Raw genomic sequence first — 15,783 nt, 5'->3', positions numbered from 1 at the left:
AAGTTCAGCAACATGCAGCATAAGGCAAGCCAACTTGAGTGACACCCCATTCCAGCACTTTAGAAAACTACTCATTCCATCAGCCCGTGATAATGGTAGTGTGCATCTTCTGCTGAGTACACAGCAGCAAATCACCAGCTCTCTCAAAGCCACAGGCACTGGGGAAATCATGCACTGTCCCAACTTGGCCAATTCTCACTGGTCCTTCATTGCTACAGGTTAAAATCTTAGAATCCATGGTTTATATTTTATTTAGAGATACAGCACAGTAACAGACCCTTCCAGCTCAATAACTCATGCGACCAATTAACCTATTAACCCATGCACCTTTGGAATGTGGAAGAAAACCAAAGCACCTAAAGGAAACCCACACAGTTATGGGGCGAAAATACAACATTCCTTATAGGCAGCTGCAGGAACTGAACCTGGGTCTTTCTGGCAGCTCTGTGGGGGCACTTTCACTGTGTTCATTGGATCAGCTTAAGGCAAATCACGACTTCAAAAGCTATTAGGGCAAAGGTTCCCTCAGTTAATGGTAGGGGTCCATGGCATAAAATGGTAGGGGTCTGTGCCAGCTGGTGGCGCAGTGGCATCAGCGCCCCACTTCGGAGTGAAGGCTCCCGAGTTCGAATCCAAGTCGGGCCACCACCCCAGGCACGCTTTCCAACCGTGCCGGGTTGAGCGTCGAGCTAGCCACTTGGCCTCATAAAAAACAAGGGTTGAGTCAGGGACGTTCATATCGTGACCCAGTTAATCCGAAAGGAGACCAATCCTGACACTACGTGCCAGACAAGAATGGCTGCCTGTCTGGTGCGACACGCTAGGAAGGAAATGGCATAAAAAAAAGTTGGGAACCCCTGTATTCGGGTTTAGCAATAAATGCTGGCCTGCCAATATATCCCAAGATGAATTTTTGAAGTTCATGTTGTGTTGACCAAATCATATTCCCATTATTTTCAGTCTTTTATAACACAAACCCTTTCCCAGAATTGAATGTTATAGAAAGTACTGTTAAACAAAACTGTTTTGTTTTCCACCAGAGAATTTTAAGTTGTACAACATATGGTGTGATATGTAAACAAAATACTGGAAATACTCAGTAGGTCAGGCAGCATCTGTAGTGAGAAAAAAAGTGTTGATGTCTCTCTTTATCAGAACTGGGAGAGAGTGAAAAATTGGCTTTAAGTTGCGGAGGGGGTAGGAGAGCAACCAGAAAGCTGGAGTCCAGAAAGAAATCAAATTATAAGCTGTTTCCAGTGTTTGCAAACAAGAGAAAATCTGCAGATGCTGGAAATCCAAACAACACGCACAAAATGCTGGAGGAGCTCAGCAGGCCAGGCAGCATCTGTGGAAAGGAGTACAGTCGAGCCAAGACCCTTCAGCAGGACTGGAGAAAAAAATATGGAGTAGAGTTAAAATGTAGGGGTGGGGGGTGGGGGAGAAACACAAGGTGATAGGTGAAACTGGGAGTGGGAGGGGTGAAGTAAAGAGCTGGGAAGTTGATTGGTGGAAAAGATGCAGGGCTGGAGAAGGGGGAGTCTGATAGGTGAGGATAGAAGGCCATGAAAGAAGATGAAAGAGGGAAACGGAGGAAGGAGCACCAGAGGGAGGTAATGGGCAGGCAAGGAGATAAAGTGAGAGAGGGTAGAGGAGATGGGGAATGGTAAAGGGGGGTGGGGGGGGGGAACTAACCTGAAGTTTGAGAAATTGACATTCATTCCATCAGTTTGGAGGCTGCACAGATGGAATATAAGCTCCAACCTGAGTATAGCCTCATTATGACAGTGGAGGAAGCCATGGATTAACATATCAGAATGAGAATGGGAAGTGGAATTAAAATGGATGGCCACTGGGAGATCCCGCTTGTTCTGGTGGATGGAGCGTAGGTGCTCGGCAAAGTGGTCTCCTGTTCTGCATCAGGTCTCATCTGTATACAAGAGGCTACGCTGAAACACCCTACACAGTATATGACCCCAACAGACGCAAAGCTGAATTGTCACCTCACCTGGAAGGACTGTTTGTGGCCCTGAATGGTACTGAGGGAGGAGGTGTAGGAACAGGTATAGGACTTGTTCCACTTGCAAGGATAAGTGCCAGGAGGGCCAAATGAACAAGGGAGTCATGTAGACAGAGATCCTTTGGAAAGCAGAAAGTGGGGTGGGGGGAGAGGGAAAGGTGTGCTTGGTAGTGGGATCCTGTTGGAGATGGCAGAAGTTGCAGAGAATTATACACTGGACGCAAAGGCTGGTGGGGTGATAAGTGAGGACGCCTTTTGTTTGAAGGAAGTGGGAAGAGCCAAAGGAGAAATTTCTAAGAGTGAAGACAACTTGTGCTAGGCAGAGTAGAGTGGTGGTGGAGGGGAACTGGTTTTGTCTGGTGTCCAGAAAGAAATGGAAAGCTTTGAGGCCTTCCTGATGGAGGATGGAGGTGTATAAGGACTGAGAATCCATAATAAAAATAAGATGATGGGGGCCAGGGAATTTGAAATCAATGAAAAGATCCAGAGTGTGTGATGTGTCACAGGTGTAGGTAGAAAGGGACTGAACTAGGGAAAAACTGAGTCAGGGTATGCAGAAATGAGTTCAGTGGGGCAGGAAAAAGCTGAAACATTAGGTCTACCTGGACAAATGGGCTTGTGGATCTTGGGTAGGAGGTAGAAACGGGAGGTGCAGGAACTATGAGGTTGGTGGCAGTGGATGGGAGATCCTCAGATTTGATAAGGTCAGTGATGGGAGACAATGGCCTGGTTGTCCTTAGTGGGGTCCTGTTCGAGGTGTAAGTAAGAGGAGGTGCCTAACAGTTGTCGCTGGGCCTCTGCAAGGCAGAGTTCAGTACACCAGACTACTACAGCAACCCCCATATCTACGGGCTTGATGGTGAGGTTGGGATTGGTACTGAGGGAGTGGCGAGCAGAGCGTTCGGAAGGAGTGAGGTTGGAATTGGAGAGAGGAGTGGTGAAGTTGAGACGGTTGATATCTGAGGGGAAGGGAGGTTTGGGCGTCAGTATCTGCATTTTGCTTTGCTTTCCATATGTCTTTCCTCCCACATTCCAAAGATGCATGGCTAGGGTTAGGGTGAGTAAGTTGTGGGCATGCTATGTTGGTGCTAGAAGCAAGGCGACACTCATGGGCTGTCCAGTACAATCCTTGCACTGTTGGCCATTGATGCAAAACAATGCATTTCACTGTACGTTTCACGATGTTGAAGCATAAGAGACAAATAAAGCTGATCTTTCTTCCTTTCTTAACATGCCAACCATAAAAACCATTATGAAAGATGTTTATTAACTAGGATGCTTTGCAAGCTACACCATGATGCCTCCTTCACTCAGCCAGATTTTACAAGTGACTGAATAGTGAATGTCAGTAGGATTGGTTAAATGGTCATGGGGAGCCATTTCTGTGCTGTAAGCTCAGCGACTTCTGTGATGCTATAGATGGAGGAATTGGCAGAGAGGGGAAAACTTTACTGGAATTGGAATCCCACAGGGAAATGGCTGTGGAGTTCATGTTCATAATGGAAGGAAATCTCCATTGCCATTGTAGAGTAGGTGTGTGGTGGACACTGTTCCCTTTCAGCTGCGTAGGTTTGTGGCCGCGCAGTAACTGAAATGCTCTTGCACTCATAGCCGTTGTTACCATGCAGCTAGAATTTTCTTTTGTATAATGTTAATATAACTTTAAAATCTATGTTAATATTGTTGTGAAGTACTTTATATTTAATTATGTGTTAAAGAATATAATCCATAAACTTTCTAAATAACAAACTTACCCCAATCTTTGTATTTTCGGTCTTCAATGTATCTACATTGTCAGCGTTTCAAGTTATAGCAGTGTTACAAATTGTAACAATAGACACAGAATAGAAGTCAGCTCATTGCTAATAAATCCCTGGCCATTGATCACTGATGCTACCTATTCAAAACTGTTTACTTTTGCCATTGTGCTTGTCAGTTGTTAGACTGCTTGACATTGCTTACTTGTGTTATGAGTTATGGTTTGTGTTTGTTTGATGTAAAAAATTCTATATTCTGACTTTTTTGGTGAGTAATCTAAAGTATGTGTTTTTTTAACTTTTCATTCTAAATATTCACAATGCATATTACAAGGAAGCATTTAAAGTGCTGCGCAGTTTTAAGGCCATGTAAAAATGTCCTGCTCAGATCAATGGTTGGTCCATGCAGCTGTAAGAAAAATTAGAGGGAACTTTGGTGGTGAAAGAACAAGAATAGTTTAAAGAGATAGAGATTAAAATCATAGAGTTGTAGTCATGTGATCACTGGAGTCGAGTATGATGTTCTCCTAAGGAGTTGTCTATTGGTGGTTCCTCAAGAGGCGATAGAGGATGATCCAGGATCCACATATTCTGGTGCAGTGTGGGCAAGAGCAAGTCGTGGCTGTGGTTAGTGGTTGGGTCTTTTGGTTGTTCAATCTTTCCTTTCTCAGCTGCCATTTGTTCTTTGTGGCACAGAAGCCGTTGTTCTCATGTGCCCTCTTGAACAAATTCTTCCAGGTGTATCTGCTAAGTGCAATGTTCCTCCTAGTTTTTACATGCAATATTGAATTTCTTCCTAAAGTTGCACAGTGCTGAAATCGGACCTTCGGTCTGTTGTGTCTATGCTGACTGTAATGCCTACCTTTTCAATCCTATTTGCCTGCATTAATTCCATTTCCCTGCGTGTCTTGCTCATTCAAGTGCCTGTCAAGATACCTCTTAAATGTGGTTACTGTTTCTGTTTCCACCACCTCCTCTGCCAGATCATTTCCAAAATAGAAGGGGTAAAGGTCACTGAAACCATTTGGCTGGCTATAAAAACCATCTTAGACCTGGCGAAATGTGGGTTAGTGCGATACAAAAGGCTTTGTAGGTGGAATTAATGAGGTTCATTTCTCCCCCTTACGCACTCATTTGCTCTGGTGCACATAGGCGCCTGCATAGATACCCCCGATCCCATGGCTGTTCCTGGACAAAATCAAAGTCCTGCAGATAATTGAAAGCCAAAATAAAAACAGAAAATGTTAGAGTTTGAACACAAGGAAATCTGCAGATGCTGGAATTTCAAGCAACACACAAAAAAGTTGCTGGTGAACGCAGCAGGCCAGGCAGCATCTCTAGGAAGAGGTACAGTCGATGTTTCGGACCGAGAGTCTCAGCCCGAAACGTCGACTGTATCTCTTCCTAGAGATGCTGCCTGGCCTGCTGTGTTCACCAAATGTTAGCGTTACCCACACCACCCCAAATCTGGCCACATTGTGAAGAAACAGACAGTTCAGTTACAAGGTTGCTGCATTGTCCGGCAAGTTACTATCAGATGTACATATGAGTAGCAATGAAAAACTGAACACCGGAAGAACTCAGCAGGTCATGCAGCATCAGTGGAAGCAGAAGGTGTATGTTGATGCTCCAAACCGAGACCCTGCATCAGTCCTGATGAAGGGTCCTGACCCAAAATGTTGACTTACATATTTGGTCTCCACAGATGCTATCTGATCCTCTGAATTCTTACAATATTATGCTTTTCGTTCCAGATTCCAGCATCTGCAGCTTTGCTTGCCTTTGTGGGCCAGCAATAGTGATATTCTCTGTAAATACAACACTGCCTTCTGCAATCTTTCCTCCATAACTGCAATACAATATACCATTAACACAAAAGATTCTGCAAATGCTGGAAATCTTGAGCAACACATGCAAAATGCTGGAGGAACTCAGCAGTCAGGCGGCAGCTATGGAGGGGAATAAATAGTCAATGTTTCAAGCCGACATCATTCATCAAGACTTGATGTGATTCAGTTATCCCAGCCCCAGGGGAATCACTGCAGGAGTTTATCAGTGTATTGTCTGTGAACCATCCTGAAGAATGGTCTCAGCTCAGAATGCTGACCGTTTATTCCCCTCCATAGACCCTGCTTGACCAGTTGAGCTTCTCCAGCATTTTGTAGGTATTGCTCTGGATTTCCAGCGTCTGTAGAATCTCTCGTGTTTATGCAAAGCAAGGTTTCTAAGGTTGTCATAGGGGGTGGTAGTGGCGATAATCTCCCACCACCTATAAAGTGCTCCAAATTGTGTGCGTCACTAACAGCCTCTGACAACCAAATCAAACTCTTGGCCTTCACGTGTGGCTTAGCTTCTAGGCCCAGCGGAACTGTTTCTACTGACAAGAGAAGGGGCAAAGGCAGACCACTGACACCTCAAAACCAGTTGCTTCGGGCAGGTGGGGCTCATCGGCCTTGGACGGCAGCCCACCTAGGAGAAGGAAAACTCTGATTTTAAACCTCCGCTGCCTTGCGGCTATACCCACTCATGGGAAGGGCTTCGGGAGTAAACCCCGAGGAAGAAATCCGGAGCCGGGGTCCCTAAGGCAGTTTGATGTTGTTTACAACTTCACTCTGGCAACCTCTGTGACGACACTGGTGCCAAGCTGTATCGGCGCTTGCCTTTTGCTTGGACTACATCAGTAACGTGCTGAGGGGAACCCACTACCTGGGCCACAGCCAGTTCTTCAAACCTTCCCGCGCAAGCTTGCGCCCTGGAGAGGACACAGTCCACCAAAGGCGCAAACCCATGATCCCCTGGGATCGACAGCTGACTACAATGTAAAACAAATTTTTTTTTAATGTATCTCAGTACATGGAACAATAATAAGCCAATACTGTATAACAATAGGTCAATAGCTCTTCACACGGCATTAGACCACCTGAACACCAACACCTACGCTAGGATGCTGTTCATCGACTATAGCTCAGCATTTAATACCATCATTCCCACAATCCTGATTGAGAAGTTGCAGAACCTGGGCCTCTGTACCTCCCTCTGCAATTGGATCCTCGACCACAATTTGTGTGGATTGGTGATAACACCTCCTCCTCACTGACGATCAACACTGATGCACCTCAGGGGTGTGTGCTTAGCCCACTGCTCTACTCTCTCCATACCCATGACTCTATGGCGAGGTATAGCTCAAATTCCATCTATAAATTTGCTGATGATACAACCGTTGCTGGTAGAATCACAGATGGGAACGAGGGGGTGTACGCGAGTGAGATATGCCAACTAGTGGAGTGGTGCCGCAGCAACAGCCTGGCACTCAACGTCAGTAAGATGAAAGAGCTGATTGTGGACTTCAGGAAGGGTAAGACGAAGGAACACATACCAATCCCCATAGAGGGATCAGAAGTGGAGAGAGTGAGCAGTTTCACTTCCTGGATGCCAGGATCTCTGAAGACCTAACCTGGTCCCAACATATCGATGCAATTATAAAGAAGGCAAGACAGCGACTGTATTCAGTAGCTGTTTGAAGAGATTTGGTATGTCAACAAATACACTCAAAAACTTCTATAGATGTACCATGGAGAGCATTCTGACAGGCTGAATCACTGTCTGGTATAGGGGCCCAACTACACAAGACCGAAAGAAGCTGCAGAGAGTTGTAAACTTAGTCAGCTCCATCTTGGGTACTAGCCTACAAAGTACCCAGGACATCTTCAGGGAGCAGAAAGGCAGCGTCCATTATTAAGGACCTCCAGCACCCAGGACATGCCTTTCTCTCACTGTTACCATCAGGCCTGAAGGCACACACTCAGCAATTCAGGAACAGCTTCTTCCCCTCTGCCAAACGATTCCTAAACGGACATTGAACTCTTGGACACTGCCTCACTTTTTTAACATATATTATTTCTGTTTTTTGCGCTATTTTTAATCTATTCAATATACGTATACTGTAATTGATTTACTTCTTTATTTATTTATTTATTTATTTATTTATTCTCTCTTCTATATTATGTACTGCGTTGAACTGCTGCTGCTAAGTTAACAAATTTCACAACACATGCTGGTGATAATAAACCTGATTCTGATTCTGACAAGTGGCAAGACACAGAGAAACAAATGTGCAGGAAAAAAAAACTTAAGTGATAAGACGCACAAAATGCTGGAGGAGGTCAGCAGGTCAGGCAGCATCTATGGAGAGGAATAAACAATCCACATTTCAGGTTGAAACTCATCAGCAGGACTGGAAAGGGCAGTCCTAATGAAGGATCTCAGATCCAAAACGTCAACTGTTTATTCCTTTCTATAGATCAGAGGTTCCCAACCTGGGGTCCACAGATCTCTAGGTTAATGGTCAGGGTCCGTGGCATAAAAAAAGGTTGGGAACCCTTGCCATAGATGTTGCCTGATCTGATGAGTTTCTCAGACATTTTTGTTTTGCTCTAGATTTTCAGCATCCACAGAATCTCTTTTATTTTTATAAAGGGTTAAGACTACAGGGCCAAAGAGGGAGAAAGTTTGGTGACAAAAAGGGCTGTACATTGTATAAGGATTTCTGCAGCGGTAAATCTAAACCATAACTAAAACAAAACAATTGCCACTAGTTTGCATGATGCGCCCTCAGCTCCAAAGATTGCTCCAAAGGTCGAATCCTTTCTTCTATCCTCTTATGCAATTAGCAAACATCTAATCTTGTGGCGATGAAACTTAAGCATACTCAAGTGTAAGATAAGCACTATTCAGCAGTCAGCAAAATATACGACATCCACCGGTCCCAAACAACAAATTACTATGAAATAAGCAAGAATACATAACTTATTTCCTTCACCTTTACCATGTTCCCACTCATGTGACTAGTTACCATGATAAATATAATGAATGCACAACACAGAATACAAAGCAGATAGAGAACAGATACAAGGCTCCTACAATTCTTTTTGTCATTTAATTTCTTTGGCCTTCCATCTTATCACATCATACATTCCCTCCTGCTCACTCCTCCTTCTGCTAATAGAACTCTATGTGATGGAACTTCCGGCCAATTGCAGTAACATCCCATCTGCGCTCCTAATTCAACCAAATAGCGCCAAACAAACTGGAGACACAGGAGTTCAAAGTTCAATGTTCAAAGTAAATTTTATTAACGAAGTACATATATGTCACCACATCCAACTCTGAGGTTCATTTTCCAGCAGGCAACTCAGCAAATCTATAGTATAGTAACTGTAACAGGATCAACGAAAACTATAGTGCAGAAGACAACAAATTATGCAAATGCAAACATAAATAAATTGCAATAAATAAAGAGGACATGAAATAACAAGGTAAAGAGTCCTTAAAGTGAGATCATTGGTTGTGGGAACATTTCAAGATGGGGTAAGTGAATATAGTTAACCCCTTTTGTTCAAGAGCCTGATGGTTGAGGGGTAGTAACTGTTCTTGAACCTGGTGATGTGAGTCCTGAGACTCTTGTACCTTCTACCTGATGGCAGCAGAGAGAAGAGAGCATGGCCTGGGGGCTGAGGATCTTTGATGATGGATGTTGCTTTTCTATGACAGCTTTTCTTGTAGACGTGCTCAATGGTTGGGAGGCCTTTACCCATGAGATCCTGGGTTGAATCCACTACCTATTGTAGGATTTTCCATTCAAAGACAGCAGACGCTGAAAGTTGGAGTCAAAGACAAACTGCTAGTGTTATTCAGCAGGTTGAGCAGCATCTGTGGAGGCAAGGAGATGATCTCGACCTGAAACAAACATCCCTCTGCTTCCATTGATGCTGCCTGACTCACTGAGCACCTCCAGCAGTTTGTCTTTACTTACTTACTGCCAGTTACACTGCTGGTGTTTAGGTCAGCAATGAAGGTCTACCATCTCTGGCAGTGTTCAGGGATTCTTTCATCGTGTCAGTAGCTTCCTCTTGGTTTTCACTACTGTCAGTCATGCAAGTCCCAGGTGGAGACTTGGGAATACTGCCACACTCAGAAGGAGAAGGATTTTTCATTGCTGTTTCAGTAACAATTTTGTTTTACCAGTCAGGGTTGTCAGCCCTGAGGTGAATCGCTGAATCTGGAGGACCAGTGGACCAGTGGACTGCTCTTAGTCTGGTCTCTACCCTTTGACCTGTGTGACATGGGTGACCTACCACGAGCCAAAACATAAAGCCCTGACTCCAGCTAACATAGCTCTCTGGGTCATTGAGGCACACAGGCCTCCAAACCCAATGCGCACCTCTTGGGGGAGTTTTCTTTCAGATCAATAAAATAACAGCTCATTCATTCTATTAATCACCTTGCAAATATTAACCACCCAGCTTCACAGCTGAACATTAACTTGGCTTCTAATAATTGTATCCAGACTGGGTTGTTGCAGTCTAATTAAAAATTCATGTTCTATTGTAAGCTGTACATTATTAATGGAAATTTTTAACATTCTAACTTGTCATATAGAGAGAGGGGGATGAAGATATTACCTCTGTTTTTCACGTCGATGCGGTCTCTCAGTGACTCTATTATGGTTACTGCATTTATTGAGTTTGCCCACAAGAAAATGAAACTCAGGGTTGTAAATGGTGACATGTATGTACTTAGATAATACGTTTACTTTGAACTTTGTACATCAAAATATCGAAACATACAGTGAACTGCATCATTTGATTCAAGAACCGTCACAGTCTGAGGATTGTGCTGGGGACAGCCCACAAACATCACCAATCTTTCAGCACCACTATAGAATGCCCGCAACTCACTAACCCTAACTCTTAACTATATGAACGTAACTGTCTTTGGAAGGTAGGAGGAAGCCGGAGCATCTAGAGAAACCCCACAGGGAAATCATGGTGAGAACGCACAAACTCTTTAATGACAGTGGTGGGAATCGAACCCTGATCGGTGCTTGCAGGCACTGTAAAGTATTGTACTAACAGCTATGCTACTGTTGCGACACCTCCATACAACACAAATTGGCATGGCTCTTCGTGGAATCTTGCTGTATATAAATCAGAATCAGAATCAGGTCTGTAATAACCAACATAGTCATGAAAATTATTTTAGCAGCAGCATTTTTGTTTGTGCAAGGCATGAATAATTACTATAGATTACAAGCTAGATGACAGGTGGTCATGTTGGAGCTGGCCATTCCCTGGGAAGACCAGATGGGAGAAGCCTATGAAAGGAAAAAGACAAGGTGCTGCAGCAGGGGCTGGCGGGCACACCGTATCACCCTCGAGGTGGGCTCCAGAGGGTTTGCTGGTCAATCCCTCTGCCGAGCCTACAGCCCGATGGGCATCTCAGGAGCCCAGAACAGGAAAGCCATTAGGAACGCCGTAGAGGCAGCAGAGCGAGCTTCGAGATGGCTGTGGATCAGGAGGGCTGGTCCGTGGCAGAGTGCTACTCAGACACAAGTCAGGGCCTGATCAAATCCGGCTGTGTCACCCAGGTGAGGGTGTCTGATGTTAAGAGGCCCAAAATACCCTGCGACGTATTATTCAGTTTAAAACAAGATACATGAAAATGAATAAATAAGTCGTGCAAAAAGAGTTGAAAGTTCAAAGTACATTTATTATCAAAGTATGTATACATTATATAACCTTGAGATTCATGTCCTTACAGGCAGCCACAGAACAAAGTCACCCATTTTAAAAAAAGACCGTCAAACACCCAATGTGCAGAAAAAACAACAATCTGTGGAAACAACTACAGCCGACCTAGGAGCAAATTAGTTGCAGGTCACAGCCTCGGTTCAGCGCAGAGATAATGAAACCTCACAGAGCAGCCAGCTGCACCAACCCATCCCTCGCTTCCAGTCCCAACACCAATATAGAAATACAGTGCGTGAGTGTTCAGCGGTTCATGGACCATTCAGGAATCTGATGGTGCATGCAGAAAGGTATTTTAATAGATAATATAATATATAACTCAAAACATACACTCAGCGGCCACTTTATTAGGTACAGGTGTAGTACCCGGTCTGGTCTTCTGCTGCTGTAGCCCATCCAGTTTGAGGTTCAACATGTCGTGCTTTCAGCGATGCTCTGCCGCACACCACTGTTGTAACAAGTGGTTATTGAGTTATCGTCGCCCTCCTGTCAGCTTGAACCAGTCTGGCCATTCTCCGCTGAACTCTCATTAACAAGGCATTTTCGCCCACAGATTTGCTGCTCACTGGACTTTTTTTTGTTGTTAATTTTTTGTCCCACTCTCTATAAGCTCTAGAGACTGTTATACGTGAAAATCCCAGGAAATCGGCAGTTTGTGAGATACTCAAACCAATCCTGTCTGGCACCATCAATCATTCCACAGTCAAAGTCACTTAGATCATATTTTTTCACCATTATGACATTAGTTCTAAACAACAACTGAACCTCTTGACCACGTCTGCATGCTTTTATATATTGAGTTGCTGCCAGATGATTGGTTGATTAGATATTTGCATTAACGAGGAGCTGCACAAGTGTACCTAATAAAGTGGCCACTGAGTATATGTCAGGGACAATAAACCTGATTCTGATTTTAACAATATTCTTTAGTCAAGTATACTCAGTTGATTAGTATATTCCAAGATAGATAGATAATAAAAGTATTTTAACTTTTAAATGTGTTAAGGTGACACAATGGCGTAATGGTTAACACAGTGCTTTACAGTACCAGCATCCCACTGCTGCCCGTAAGGAGTTTAACCACGTGGGTTTTCTCCGGATGCTCCGGTTTCCTCCCACCATCCAAAGATGTACCAGTTAGTAGGTTAACTGGTCATCATAAATTATTCCGTGATAAGGCTAGGGTTAAATTAGTGGTTGCTGGATGGCACAGCTGGAAGGGCCTATTCCTCGTTGTATCGCAATAAATTAAAATAAAAAATAAAATTATCTATCTCTGCTTTAAATATACAAATCATCTTAGCTTCCACAGCCTTTTAGTATAAAAAGAATTTAGTCATACAGCATGTTCCTAAAACAGAGTGTGTATCTTCAAATTCATGTACCACCCCCCTGACAGTAACAATGAGAAGAGGCCATGTTCTGGATGGTGAGGGGTGGTGATGGTTAGTTACCTTGTTCTCTGCTACAATTGTACAACATTTGAACAATGTGACAGCCAAAGAAGTTACTGCTTCCCAGCCTCACGATAAATACCATTTTGTTCTCTAGGGAGGAGGAGGTTGGGGCTGTGATTAGTGTCTAACATACAAAGTGAGTCACTGTGGGGGATGTTGTTTCTTGTGGGAAATCCACGTAAGGAGAGTGCAGTTGAAATGAAAAAGCAAATGAAGGTAATGTGTCCTTAATTGAAGTTTGAAGTTTGTGGAATGAACCACAACCTTGGCTCCAGGACCAGCTCAACTATTTAAATGACTAATAACAGTGAGTGCTTTGGGGGAGGCAAGGGGAGAACACAGAGCAAGGATACCGAAATATAATTGGTCAACTGCAATTGGAAGATGGTGAGCAGTTTTGGGCACCTTTTCTAAGAAAGATTGTGCTGGCATTGGACAGTGTCCAGAGGAGGTTCGCAAGAATTATCCTGGGAATAATAGGGTTAATATATGAGGCCTGTTTGATGGTTCTGGGCCTGTACTCTCTGAAGTTTAGAAGAATGAGAGGAAATCTCATTGAAACCTATCAAACACTGAAAGACCGAGATAGAGTGGAAATGGAGAGGATGTTTCCTAAAGTGGGGATATCTCAGACCAGACGGCACAGCCTCAGAATACAAGGGCATTCTTTTACAACAGAGATGAAGAGGAATTTCTTTAGCCAGAGGAAGGTGAATCTGTGGAATTCATTGGCACAGACAGCAGTGGAGGCCAACTCATTGTCAGAGTCAGAATCAGAATCGGAATCGGGTTTATTATCCCCGGCATGTGGCATGAAATTTGTGTGTCAGATTGGAGGACGGTGTGTAGCGGTGTGCCTCAGGGATCTGTACTGGGTCCAATGTAGTTTGTCATATATATTAATGATCTGGATGATGGGGTGGTAAATTGGATTAGTCAGTATGCAGATGATACTGAGATAGGTGGCGTTGTGGATAATGAAGTAGGTTTTCAAAACTTGCAGAGAGATTTAGGACAGTTACAAGAGTGGGCTGAAAGATGGCAGATGGAGTTTAATGCTGAAAAATGTGAGGTGCTACATTTTCGTAGAACTAATCAAAACAGGACATACATGGTAAATGGTAGGGCAATGAAGAATGCTGTAGAACAGAGGGATCTAGAAATAATGGTGCATAGTTCCCTGAAGGTGGAATCTCATGTGGATAGGGTGGTGAAGAAAGCTTTTGGTATGCTGGCCTTTATTAATCAGAGCATTGAGGATAGGAGTTGGGATGTAATGTTGAAATTGTATAAGGCATTGGTAGGGCCAAATTTGGAGTATTGTGTACAGTTCTGGTCACCGAATTATAGGAAAGATGTTAATAAAATTGAGAGAGTACAGAGGAGATTTAATAAAATGTTGCCTGGGTTTCATCTCCTAAGTTACAGAGAAAGGTTGAACAAGTTAGGTCTTTATTCTTTGGAGCATAGAAGGTTGAGGGGGGACTTGATAGAGGTGTTTAAAATTATGAGGGGGATAGATAGAGCTGACGTGGATAGGCTTTTTCCATTGAGAATGGGGGAGATTCAAACAAGAGAACATGAGCTGACAGTTAAAGGGCAAAAGTTTAGGGGTAACATGAGGGGGAACTTCTTTACTCAGAGAGTGGTAGCTGTGTGGAACGAGCTTCCAGCTGAAGTGGTTGAGGCAGATTTGATGTTGTCGTTTAAAGTTAAATTGGATAGATATATGGACAGGAAAGAAATGGAGGGTTATGGGCCGAGTGCAGGTCGGTGGGACTAGGTGAGAGTAAGAGTTCGGCACGGACTAGAAGGGCCGAGATGGCCTGTTTCTGTGCTGTAATTGTTCTATGGTTATATGGTTATATAACTTAGCAGCAGAAATTCAATGCAATACATAATATGAAAAAAAACACAAAGTAAAATAATAATAATAATAATAAAGCAGAGTTTGATAAGTTCTTAATTAGTAAGGGCATCAAAGGTCTCAAGAAGGAGATCGGAGAATGGGGTTAAGGAGGATAATAAATCACCCATAAAGGAACGACGGAACAGACTCAATGGGCCAAATGACCTTATTCTGTTCCTATATCTTATTACAAATATCAGAGCGGACTAGCCTTCAAGGACTGAATGGCCTACTTTTAATAAAACCAGATTTTTAGGACATACAGTAGCTGTTACTGCCAAGGACAACATTCTGCCTGCAGTGTGTATGTTGAGGCTTTCAACACTGCAGAAGCGTAGCAATCGTCACTTATGCCTGGACCTGATATCACAACACATACCATTAATCGAAATCAGGTTTAATATCACCTACATATGTCATTCAATTTGTTAACCCTGTGGCAGCAGTACAATGCAACATATGATAATATATATATAAAATATTTATATTAAGTAAGTAGTGCAAAAATAGAAATTATGTAGCGAGGTAGTGTTCCTGGGATCAATGTCCATTCGCTCTGCTTTACAACAATAACCAAGCCCGATAGTTGTCTCCAGAAAGGCCCATATAAAATCACATCTTTTTCTGGAATTCACATTCTATCATAAGCTGCACTTTGTTAATGTAAACTTTACACACTGTACCTTTAGATATATTATCTACATTACGCCACTTGGCAATTCTCTGCTGCCTTAAACCTGCAGCTTTCCTTTGCAGAGTAACCAAAAGATAAGTGTTTGAATTTCAACATAACAGCATTCATGTTGATATATCTTTAATTTTGTACATAATTGAATTCTGTTTTCACACTCCATATATTCCTTTCTAATCCATGTTCATTATTTTGTGACTGGGTGCTAAAATCTGCACTTGACTATTTCCATTGAATTAATAGAATGAGTCATAAAGGCGTAATTTCTTCACGTGCATTCTTGCAGTTACTTCAGGTTCACCTTGAGTTGAAAATATCAAAGGTTGCTGAACCTAGCTACACTTCATCTTTTCAGTGCACCCACCT

This window comes from Mobula birostris, chromosome 12 (genome assembly GCF_030028105.1).
Source record: "Mobula birostris isolate sMobBir1 chromosome 12, sMobBir1.hap1, whole genome shotgun sequence".
In the NCBI taxonomy this organism is placed as follows: domain Eukaryota; kingdom Metazoa; phylum Chordata; class Chondrichthyes; order Myliobatiformes; family Myliobatidae; genus Mobula; species Mobula birostris.
The sequence above is the reverse complement of the archived record's forward strand: the minus strand, read 5'-3'. Positions refer to the sequence as shown.